Raw genomic sequence first — 13,058 nt, 5'->3', positions numbered from 1 at the left:
GACGTATCATGTTTTGGTATTCATTTCCTTTATTATAATCATCTTTCACATATTTCTTGCCCATTTGTACTTTTGCTCTGTAAGATGCATGATCTTATCTTTTGCCCATTTTTCTATTGATTTGCTCACCTTTCAATTCATTTGAATGAGCGCTTTGTAAATCAAGAAAATTAGCCTGTCCACCTGTCAAAAGTTTCTAATGATTGAAATAAATTATTTTCTTCCCTTTATCTTAACAGATAGACTTCTTAAGCCCTCTTATGCAAAGAATTTCAGCCTGATTTCACTTTAAAATGAGATATAGGTGATAACAAAAGCCAAATTGTCACCTACTTTAAAGGATAAGTGAATAATAAGAAGGCAGCATGATGTACCCAAGGGAAATTTGAGTGATCTTAGCTGGGAAAGAAACCAAATATTCATGCCTTTATGCACTGCACAAAACTTGCACACCAGAACTTTAAAAGATGACTCTTTGAAAGTAGTTCTTCAGTGTCTTTCATACTCCTTAATCTTCCCAATTTTAAGTAACGCTGTTGACAAACTTTAATTTCCATTTTAATAATCTTAGCATCATTATGAGATAGTATTAGGCAAATATTTAAGTATAAACGATATCTACAAACTTTAATTTCCATTTTAATAATCTTAGCATCATTATGAGATAGTATTAGGCAAATATTTAAGTATAAACGATATCTACATATACTAGAAGACAAATCATAGTTCAAGAGAAGCATGATATAAAAAGGCCATTATGATGAGAGTCAGTGGACTTGGATTCTAAATGTGCCACCGTCACTCCTTTGCCACGTAACCTTGGGTAACTCCCTCAGTTTCTGTGGTTCTGTTTTCTCATCTATAAAATGAAAATAATAATAACTTTTATTCCTAGCCAATACCTTATTTTGCTAATTAAAAGAACTCATGAAGTATTTTGCAAACTATGCAACACTCTGGATTACTGTAATTGTTGGGAAGTAACATATCTGTAGACTACTTTCAGCAATGTCTTATTGCCATTCTCCAAGTTGTGAAAGGTTATGGTACTGATTACAAAATCTATTTTGAAAATTTCCCATGATCTGAATATAAACAAAGTCTTAATTTCATTTTTTATTTCCTTCACATTTAAACAATTAATGGCATATTTTGATTAAACCTGCTAGCTTCTTATTTGATCATGTCCAAAATATGTCTTCAAATATAGATGTGATTAGAGTGGAATCATCAACAAATCCAAGGCAATCCTTTGCAAAAATAATTTATCTGTTATTGGAGACAAAATATTTAAGCTATATAATGTAAGACCTAAAAGAATTCTATTAGATTCTTGTATACGTTTTTCTAAGATGTTTCTATCCTAATTTCTAAACATTTAGGGAAAGCTATTCTGTCTTTCAAAAAAGGAATCATTTCAGCCTGGGCAGCATGGCAAAACCCCATCTCTACGACAAACACAAAAATTAGCTGGGCACGGTGGTGCACTCCTGTAGTCCCAGCTACTTGGGAAGCTGAGGTAGGAGGATCACTTGAGCCTGGAGGTTGAGGCTGCATTGAGCTGAAATCATGCCACTGCACTCCAGCCTGGATGACAGGGTGAGTGAGGCCCTGTCTAAAAAAAAAAAAGAAAAAAAAAAACCCAAAAAACAAAAAACAAACAAAAAAGATATAATTTAAATACTTAAAGTTTACAAGGCTTAGGTAGTCCCAAAATCTACATCGCTTCCAGAGATGTTTACATTGAAGCTAAGAGGTGTGAGCCATTTTAGGGATTTGAAACTTTATTCAGAATAACTTCTTGTCATTGAAAAGGACATTATTAGTTAAGTGCAAATGGTCAATATATTTGAAATTGCCTATGAACAGTTCGAATTACCTGAGAAGCAGACCTCATTCTGGAGTTTCACATAGCATACAAACTCACATTACTGTTTCTTAAAAAATTTTTCTTAAAAAGATGATGAGTTGGGATAATTGTACCAGACATGGTAAACAGAACATACTGTTCAATAGGTAGCAATGCCTCCAAAACATGTCTGTTCTTTCCTCTTTCACACACGCATGCATACAAACACACGTACACATACTCAGATATTTCCATCTGGTGCCTGCTTCCTGGGTAGAACCTCAAACATGGGAAGACAAATGGAGTTTCTGAGATGCTGGTAGGTTATTTTCTTAGGAGCCATTGCTTCTTGGCTCAGATCAGATCAGATCTGCCCTTCTTAGCCTTTGTATTGCTTGGCCTCTTCTCATGATGGCAGTAGTAGACTTCGACCTTTCCAGAATAAGCATAGAACTGGACATTACTAAGCAAGTAATCTGATTTTGGTCTTGCCTTATGCATGACCACTTTTGACTTCCTAACTTCCAGTAGCCTGGCTCACATTTTTAGACTATTAATTATTTTCTTAGAAGATTCTATATGTTCCTGGCTCTCAGATTAGCTCTATCCACTATCAGTACCTGAAATTAACAGGAGTATCTAAACTCTATGGTGCCTCATTGTGTACAATGCCTTGAATGGATCCAGTACGTATTTCACCATTATCTTAACTGCAATTATTGTCACTGTGAATGTCATTATAACATATAGGGGTCTACACCATCCTTGCCTCGAGCCAAGACTCAGAAACCATGCCTCCTTTTCAAGTCCAAATGACCCCCTAGCTAAGCCTTCTGCATTTGCAAACCAGGCTGCCACTTGTTTACCATCTTGAATAAACAGATGCTTTAACTTCTGAAAAATTTCCAATAGACTGTATGTCCTTGTGCCTTTGGGATAATGTTTTTCAACTATTCTTTGCTTTTTCTTACTTCTACCTCCTTTTACCTCCTTGCTTTTTTTCTTTAAGCATTAATCACTACCTGACATTATTTTATGTATTTATTTGTTTATTATCTGTCTCCTTGAATAGACTGTAAGTTTCATGAGTTCAAAGTCCTTGCCCTTTTTGTACCCCTCTGATACCTAGTACTGAGAATAGTGACATAATAGGTGCTTAAGAAATATTTGCTGAATGGATGAATGAATGATTCTTGTAACCTTAGACAAGTTACTTCTCTTTTTGAAGCTTCCCTCCTGTTGTGTGCAAAATGAGGATGTTAGACTAAATTAGATGATTTCTAAGAACAACTTACATTTTATGGTTGGAGTTCAGAATACAGGTAGCTAAGGCCAGTCAGGACAGTAATGGGGAGCAGCAGACAGTTGCAGAGAGCAAGTGATCTGGGTGCTATCCTGCACTGGGGGAGGGTCAGGGAAAGGATCTCTAAGGAAAAGGGAGTATACCATGTGCACATCCAGGAAAAGAGAAGTTCAGGCAGAGGCAACTGCAAATGCCAATGGGCTAAGACAGAAGTGTGTTTGGTGTGCTCAAGACAAGGCAAAGAGGAAGGCGTAGCTCAAGTACAGTGAAAAGGGGAGAGAGAGTTGGAAATAAGGTCAGGAAGGCAGCCAGTGGCCAGATCATGTGGGATGTATGTGTGTGTGTGCTGGGTATGAAAGGGAATGTATGTGTGGTATGGTATGTGTAGTGCATGTGTGGCAAAGTCTTGTGTTTGTGTGGTGTATGTGCATATAGTATGTATATGTGTGCTGTATGGTATTTTGTGTACATGGGTTTGATGTGAGAGATATGTGTGCATATGCTATGGTGTGTGTGCTATGATGTGGCATGTGTATAGCGTATTTTTCTGTGCTTGGTGGAAGTAGAGTGTATATATGCAGTACGGTATGTGTGTATGTGTCTGTGTGGTGTGGCAGGTGTATAGTATATAGTGTGTACATGTGTGTTTCGTGTGAGTAGGGTATAAAATATTAGATGATGTGTGTGTGTGGTATATATTGAAGTTACTACTCATGTTACAACAAAAGCTGATTAAAACTCATCCTGCCAGGGTGATTGAAAACTCCAGCTTGAAAATAAAATAAGCATTCTATTTTTTGGTGCTTCCTTCTGAACAAGCTTCTCCAGGATTAAAAGACTACCTTGCATATGTTACTGCACATTAATGAGGAATTTTGCTTATCAAATAATCTAGATTTTTAATAATGTATTGATGCTTTCTGAAAAAGAACATTGTTTTGCTTTTGCTACATCATCCTGATCACTGAAATCTAATCTTTTTCAACTTTGTAAATATATAATGCAGCAAAGCACAGATTCTAAAATAAATCCATAATTTAAATAAGTACAGAGTTTTAAGATTCATTTGTTTATAGTTTTGATGTAAAATGTGGGTTTGAAAACCCAGGGATTCTTGACCTATATTATCTAGATTTTTATGCCCCTGGCATCTTGAGCTGCCAAGAAATACATATATCAAAGTGTCAGGGACAGCAAAATATGTTGCCACTTTTAACTCTGTTTTATTAATTAATGTTTGTACCTAAAACCTCTCTCCTCATTCGATCAATGGAATGAGATGATATACTGTCTCCATTTTGACCCACATAGAAAACACAACCAAGATTGAAATACTAATGATTTGCTTCACTATTGAGATTTCAGTTATCTCAGAAGACAGTGAAAATGCTTCATGTCTTGACAAAAGATATGATAGAATTTTCCTTTAATCATAATTGTAGTGGTTGCATGCAAAAAAAGAAAATATATCCAAAATACAATGAATAAGCAGGGAAAGAGTGCAAAGGAAGTGAATCTCCCTTCTCTATTTAATATAGTTGACTAATTTGTCCCCATGTGTACCAAGATATGTTTACCTGCTGAATACCCTGAGCAAAACAAAACAAAACCTTCTTAGGTAAGATGAGTGTATTCACTGAAGTGGCCTTCAACTAGGGATCACTTCTAAAACATTCTTGGTACTTTCAGCTGACAGACTACATGCCTCTAAGCTGTTTCATACTTAAGAGACTGAATTCACTGGAGGTACTTAAAAGGATGAGACTGTATAATGGTTGATCATTTCAGCTGTGCAAGCAGCAGACCATGATTTGAGTCCTGGCTTTGCTCTTTACTAGGTATAGAGCTTTGAGAAGTCTGCTTAATTTGCTCCTCACTAAGTGTCTGTTTAAGATATAACAAGGAGGAAAAAGTGATGGAATAGGAGGTCCCTTGATCATATTTCCCCATAGCAACAAGAATTTGGTAGCCATCCATGGACAAAAGTGCCTTTGTGGGAGCTGTGGACCCCAGGTTGCAAAATCCAAGCACAGCCTAAGACCAAAGATGGCTCCTTTGAAAGGGCAGACTCACAGCTAGGTGGTAGGCTCACCAACAGTGGTCCTGTGACAGTATCAGAAACATTCTGTTCCTCTGTGGACTCAGCTACAGCCCCATTTGGCTTTGGTCCTGCCACCAGAGCCATCTACCAAGGGACCTGGGAGGACTCACACCCAACTGTGCTTCAGGCAACAGGCCTGCTGACCACAATCCTGGCTGTGGATCCTGAAGCAGCTTGGGACCCAGCTCTAAGCTCTCTTGGCCATGGTCTGAGAGAAGTCCTGCTCACACAGGAACCTGCTGGGAAACATGCCCATCCATGCCTTGAGAGGCCCATCTGCTTACCTACATTCCACAGCATACCTTCAAAGAGCCCTGTAACTTGACTCCAGGCCCTCTAAGCTGCAACCTGGCTGCAGTCCTCCCATCCCAGGGATGTACCAGAAGACATGCCCATTTATGTCACTAGAGGCAGACTCACTGGCCTAAGTTCAGCTGCAGATCTTGAAGCAGCCCTGTGACCCAGCTTCAGCACCACTCAGCTGCAGTCCCAGGGCAGTCCTTCCCACCAAAGGACCCAGGAGGAGACACCTTCATCCGTGACCCAGGAGGCAGTCCTTGAGCTTGTGTGTGGACCCTGAAGCAGTCCTGTGACTCAGTTTTAGTCCCTCTCTTCTGCCCAGTGAACCAGTGGGAACCCTTGCAGAGACCCTCAGGGAACTACACCCATCCATGCATCTGGCAACAGGCCTGCCAGCTGTAGACCAAGCTTCGAACCCTGAAGTGGACCCTTGTCCCAGAACCAGACCTACTGACCAAAAACTTAGAGACAGTTGATTTCACTCAAGGACCAGAGAGGATCCGTGCTCACTTGAGCCTCTGATAACAGGCCCACCAACTGCAGACCTCACACTGGACCCAGCAGCAGTCACATTGCCCAACTCCAACCCCACTCAACTGCAATCCTGGTGGCAATTCCATCAGCCCATGGACCTAACAAGAGGTCTTTACCTGCTGAAATCAAGCTTTAAAGACTGGAAAAGGTGTTTGCTCCTTCAAATGCACAGACACCAATGCAAAGCTACACAAATCATGAAGAATCAGGCAAACATGACACCAAAGGAAACTAATAAAGCTCCAGTAACCAACCCCCAAGAATTGGATATCTATGAATTGCCTGACAAATGATTCAAAATTATTATCTTAAAATAGCTCAATGAGATGCAAGAGAACACAAACAAATGCAATCATGGAAACAATCCATAAACAAAATGAGAAGTGTAATAAAGAAATAAAAAACATAGAAAAGAACCAAACAAAATCTTAGAGCTGAGGAATATAATGACAGAATGAAAAAAAATCAGTAGAGAGCTTCAACAACAGACTTGATTGCGCAGAAAAAAAAAATCAGCAAATCAAAAACAGATTATTTGAAATTAGCCAATTAGAGGAACCAAAACAAAAGAAGAAATTAAAAGAATTAAGAAAGCATAAAGAAGCCATGCGATACTATCAAGCAAATGAATTTACAAATTATGGTAACAGAAGAAGAGAGAGAGAAAGAGGCAAAAAACTAATTTTAAGAAATTCATACACAAATCAATACATGTGATACATGATGTTAACAAAAATAAAAATAAAAACTGTATGATCATTTCAATAGAAGCAGAAATGCATTGACAAAATTCAACATCCTTTATGATGAAAACTCTCAACTTATTAGGTATAGAAACAATTTACCTCAACATAATAGAGGTCATATATGATAAGCCCACAGCTAACATCATACCCAACTGTGAAACACTGAAAGCTTTACCTCTAAGATCAGGAACAAGGCAAGGATGGATACCCATCCTTGCCAATTCTATTCAGTATAGTATTGGAAGTCCTAGCCAGAGCAGTTAGGCAAGAAAAAGAAATAAAATGCATCTAAATTGGAATGGTAAAAGGTAAATTGTTTCTGTTTACAGACGACATGATCTTGTATGTAGCCAGTCCTAAAGACTTGACCAACAAACTATTACAACTAATAAATGAATTTAGTAAAGTTACAAGATACAAAATTGACATACAAAACTCAGCTGTGTTACTATACATGAATGACAAGCTTACATGAATAAAAAACTATTCATAAAAGAAACTTAGAAAACAATTCCATTTATAATAGCATCAAAAATTAAAATATTTAGGAATAAATTTAACCAAGGAGATGAAAGATCTGTACACAGAAAACTATAAGACATTGATGAAAGAAATAAGGAAGACACAAATAAATGGAAAGATATCCCATGGTCATGGAATCAGAAAAATCATATTGCCAAAATTTCCATTTTATTTGAAGCAAGCTACAAGTTCAGTGTAATCCCTATCAAAATTCCCATGGCATTTTTCATGAAAAAGAAAAACCCTAAAATTTACTTGTAAACACAAAAGACCCTGAATAGTTAAAACAATCTTGAACAGGAAGAACAAAGCTAGAGGATCATACTTCCTGACTTCAAATTATGTCACAAAGCTATAGTAATCAAAATAGTATGGTATTGGTGTAAAAATAGACACATAGATAAACGGAACAGAATAGAGAGCCCAGAAATAAACTTTACTAGGCATTGCCCTAGTGGAAACTCTCTGTGGCAGTTCTGACCCTACATTTCCATTTAGCATTGCCCTAGTTGGGGCTCTCTGTAGTTACTCCACCCCTGCAAAAAATTTTTATCAGGGACCCCAGGCTGTTTATGACATCCTTTGAAATCTAGGTGAAAGAAACCATGGCCCCACAGCTCTTGCATTTCTCATGCCTGAAGAACTAGCACCACATGAATGCCACCAAGGTTTATGGCTTATACCTTGTAGAGTGGTGGGTTGAGCCACACCTGGTCCCACTGTGCCTTAGCCACAGCTAAGGCAGCCGAGGAGCAATGCACTGAAATGTGGGAAGGAGAAATCTAGGAGGCTCTGGGTAGTGAGCCCACAGAGGGTTCTCAGGATCATCCTTTGAAACTATCCTGCCCTCCTAGAGCTCTGGTCCTGTAACAGGAGGGACAGCCTCAAGGATCTCTAAATGACTTTGAGGTCATTCTCCTATTGTCTTGATGATTCCTTCTGTCCATACTAATCTCCTTAACAGTGTCTTGGTCACACACTTGGTTTGCTCTCCTGAATAGGCTTTTTTATTCTTTACATGGCCAGGTTGAAAATTTTCAAAATTTTTCCATTCTGCTTCTCCTTTATAGTCATACATTGCATTTCTAAAAAGGGCATTGTCGGGCAATTTTGTCATCATCTGAATATCACAGAGTGTACTTACACAAACCTACATGGTATGGCCTACTACACAGCTAGGCTATGTGATGGACCCAAGGGAACACAATGGTAACTATTTGTGTATCTAAACATATCTAAATATAAAAGAGGTACAGTGAAAATATGGTATTATCATCCTACAGGACCACCAACAGCAAACTTAATCAACAAACGTTGTGTGTGTTCTGTCTGCTCCACTGAGTGGCCATTCCCCTATCTCAAAATCCCTTGGGCCTTCCTATTCCCTGAGACATAACAATATTGAAATTAGGTCAATTAATAATTCTACAATGGTCTCTAAGTGAAAGAAAAAGTCACAATTCTCTTACTTCAAAACAAAAGCTAGGAATGATTAAGCTTACTGAGGAACCCATGTCAACAGCTGAGAAAGGCTGAAAGGCCTCTTGTGCCAAATAGTTAACCAGGTTGTAAATGCAAAAGAAAAATTCTTGAAGCAAATTAAAAGTGCTACTTCAGTGAACATACAAATGATAAGAAAGCAAAACAGCCTTATTGCTGATATGGAAAATATTTTAAAGGTCTGGATAGATGATCAAACCAACCACAGCATTCCCTCAAGCCAAAGCCTAATCCAGAACAAGACCCTAAATTTCTTTAATTCTATGAAGACTGAAAAAGGTGAGGAAGCTGCAGAAGAAAAGGTTGAAGCCAGCAGAGAGATTGGTTCATGAGGTTTAAGGAAAGAAGCCATTTCCATTACATAAAAGTGCAAGGTGAAGCAACAAGTGCTGATGTAGAAGCTGCAGGATGTTATTTAGAAGATCTTGCTAAGATAATGGATGAAGGCAGCTACACTAAACAAGATTTTCAGTGTAGACAAAACAGCCTGCTATTGGAAGAAAATCCCGTCTAGGACTTGCATAGCTAGAGAGAAGTCAGTGCCTAACTTCAAAGCTTCAAAGGACAGGCTGACTGTCTTTTTAGGTACCGATGAAACTGGTGACTTTAAGTTGAAGCTAATGCTCATTTAGCATTCTGAAAATCCTAGGGCTCTTAGGAATAATGCTAAATTAACTCTGCCTGTGCTGTAGAAATGGAACAAACCCTGGATAACAACATATCTATTTACAACAAGGTTTACTGAATATTTTCAAGTCCACTATTGAGACCTATTACTCAGAAATATAAATTCCTTTTACAATATTACTGCTTATTGACAATTCACCTACTCACTCAAAAGCTCTGATGGAGATGTGCAAGGAGATAAATGTTGTTTTCATGCCTGCTAATACAACATTCATTCTGCAGCCCATGGATCAAGGAGTAATTTCAACTTTCAAGTCTTGTCATTTAAGAAATACTTTTCATAAGGCTACAGCTGCTATAGACAGTGATTCCTCTGATTGATCTGGGCAAAGAAAATTGAAAACTTTCTGGAAAAAACTTACCATTCTAGATGGTAGTGAGAACATTCATGATTCATAGGAGGAAGTCAAAATATCAACATTAACAGAGTTTGGAAGAAGTTGATTCCAGTTCTCATGGGTGACTTTAAGGATTCAAGACTTCAGTGGAGGAAGTAACTGCAGATGTAGCGCAAATAGCAATGCAACTAGAAATAGAAGCGGAGACTGAAGATGTGATTGATTGCTGCAATCTCATGATAAAACTTGAACAAATGAGGAGTTGCTTCTTATGGATAACCAAAGAAAGTGGTTTCTTGAGATGGAATCTACTCCTGGTGAAGATGCTGTGAACGTTGTTGAAATGACAACAAAGGATTTAGAATATTTAATAAACTTAGTTGATAAAGCAGTGGCAGGGTTTGAGAGGATTGACTCCAATTTTGAAATAAGTCCTACTGTGGGTAAAATGCTATCAAACAGCATCGCATGCTACAGAAAAAAATCTTTCATGAAAGGAAGAGTTAATTGATGAGGCAAATTTCATTGTTGTCTTATTTTAAGAAATTGCCACAACCACCCTAATCTTCAACAACTACCACCCCAATCAGATTGAGGCAAGACCCTATACCGGCAAAAAGATTGCAGCTTGCCAATGGCTCAGATGATTATTAGCATTTTTAGCAATAAAGTATTTTTAATTAAGGTATGTACTTTTTTTAAGATACAATGATATTGCACACTTAATAAAGTATAGTGTAAACATAACTTTTGTATGTGCTGGGAAACCCAAAAATTCATACGATTTACTTTATTGTGATACTTGCTTTATTGCAGTGGTCAGAAACGAAAGCCACAATACTTCTCAGATATGCCTGTATGTGATTGTTGATTAAAACATGACTGTAATTATAAATTCCATCTGTGAGTCATTTCTTTCCTCTTGCATCTTACAGTATGCAGTTTAAAGTAGCCTTATAGCTTCTACAATATTTTGTTTAGAAATTTCTTTAGATATCCTAGTTCATTGCTTTTTTTTTTTTTTTTTTTTTGAGATGGAGTCTTGCTCTGTTGCCCAGGCAGGAGTGCAGTGGTGCAATCTCGGCTGTCTGCAATTTCCACCTCCTGGCCTCAAGCAATTCTCCTGCCTCAGCCTCCTGAGTAGCTGGGACTACAGGCATGTGTCACCATGCCCAGCTTATTTTTGTTTGTTTGTTTGTTTGTTTTTTCAGTAGAGACAGGGTTTCACCATATTGGCCAGGCTGGTCTCAAACTTCTGACCTCAAGTGATCCGCTTGCCTCGGCCTCCCAAAGTACTGGGATTATAGGTGTGAGCCACTGTGCCTGGCCTCATTGCTCTTAAATGTCACCTTCCATAAAGCCCTCAGCCATAAACACAATTCGGCCCTATTCTTTGCAGTTGTATAACGAGCATGGGCTTTACTTCAGTTTCCAATTCGTTGTTCCTCAATTCCATCTGAGATCTCCTCAGAATGGCTTTTACCATCCGTATTTCCATTGATGTCTGTTTACCATCCATATTCTATTTCTATTGATATCTATTTACCATCCATATTTTATTTCTATTTGTCTATCCATATTCTATTTACCATCCATATTCCATCTGTCTACCATCCATGTTCTATTTCTATTGATATCTATTTACTATTTACTGTCAGTATTTCCACTGATATTTATTTACCCATCCATATTTCTATTGATAATCTGATCACTTAAGTAATCCCCGAGAACATCTAGGCTCTCCCTAGTTCTGGAGTCTTCTAAGCCCTCACCAGAATTGCCCTTAATGCTTTATTCATGCCAAACTAGGCTTTTTCTGGCCTGCCCTTCCAAATTATTACAGCCTGTACTCATTATCCAGTTCCAAAACCACGTCCATGTTATCCATTATTTGTTATAATAACAGCCCCACTTCTGGATACCAATTTTCTTCATTCCTTTTGTGTTGCTATAACAGAATACCACAGGCCCAGTAATTTATAAATAAAGGAAATTTATTTCTCATAGTTCTGGAGGTTGGAGAGTTTGATGTCAAGGTGCTGGCATGTTGTGAAGGCCTTCATGCTATGCCATCGCATGGTGGAAGGCAGAAGAGCAAATGAGGGCAAGAGCAACAAACAGACGGGACCAAACTCACTTTTATAACAACCCATTTTCACAATAATGAACCCACTTCCACAATAATGACATTAACCTATTCATGAGGGAGCCTTCATGGCCTAATAACCTTTTAATGGTCCCATTTCTTAATACCATCCCAATGATAATTAAATTTTATTATGATTTTAGAGGGGACATTAAATCCACAGCAGTTAGTACAATCAAATTATGACACTCAGAAATGAGAATGGGACCAGCTATTCCTAATGCCCATGGTTTCTTGGAAAAGTGTGGATACTAGAAAAAAATTTAGAATTCTGTTAGAAGAGAGTGAGTAGGGGCTAGCTATAGGGCAGGAAACCAAAGGTATCTGCTATAGCAAATTTACAGGCAGAGTAGCACAACATAAGAAGCAATTCACCACAGCCCCTGAAACTCCCAGTCTTAATGGGGGATCCAGGGATTATTTGTGTTGCTTCAGTTTTCTAGAGTTAAATGACTCTTAGGAGAAAAAAACAAAGGCCCAGAGAGCCATGTTTGATGTTCATACAGGCTTTATTTTTCAACACTTTGTCCAGTTGTTCACCACAAAGGAAAGCCTTCTACTCTAGGAAGGAAATGCACCCTTAGTTTTACAAATTTATTCGTCATTAATTCAGATGTGCCTACTCTATCCTCCAGATTTTGGTGCAGCTGACTAGAGTCTCTTAAATTGTTTGAGTATCTCTGTTACCAGAGGGATCACAGCTGTTTTCAACATTTGTCACTCTTAAAAATCTTTTCTGTATTTCATGGGATTTTACAAAATTAGCACCTTCTGTCCCGTTTTTTTCTCCTTCCCTATCCCCATTTCATTTTCCACTGTCCTCATTCCTTTAGGCTTGGTAACATTCTAAGGGAAATGGCACTGCTGAGAATCTTCCCCAGAAAACTCAGTGGAGGATACCATTAGCCTAACAATCCCTTTGGCTATTTCCAGTCTTTTCAATTTACAGAAATAAATCTGTGCTCTCAACGAATGGAAGCAGCTTTATAGCTATTATTTCTCAGTTTAGACATCACTCAATTACTTTCATAA

General features: G+C 38.1%; 1 protein-coding gene across 1 annotated transcript in view; it reads left to right on the top strand.

Moving 5' to 3' along the window:
* Window positions 1-13,058, top strand: part of PCED1B (PC-esterase domain containing 1B) — a 156,712-nt gene that overhangs the window by 56,699 nt on the left and 86,955 nt on the right. The gene's annotated exons all lie outside the window — the stretch shown is intronic.

The sequence above is a fragment of the Gorilla gorilla genome, chromosome 10 (assembly GCF_029281585.2).
Source record: "Gorilla gorilla gorilla isolate KB3781 chromosome 10, NHGRI_mGorGor1-v2.1_pri, whole genome shotgun sequence".
NCBI classification, from domain to species: domain Eukaryota; kingdom Metazoa; phylum Chordata; class Mammalia; order Primates; family Hominidae; genus Gorilla; species Gorilla gorilla.
Note: the sequence above shows the minus strand (reverse complement) of the source record. Positions and strands in the feature narration are given on the sequence as shown.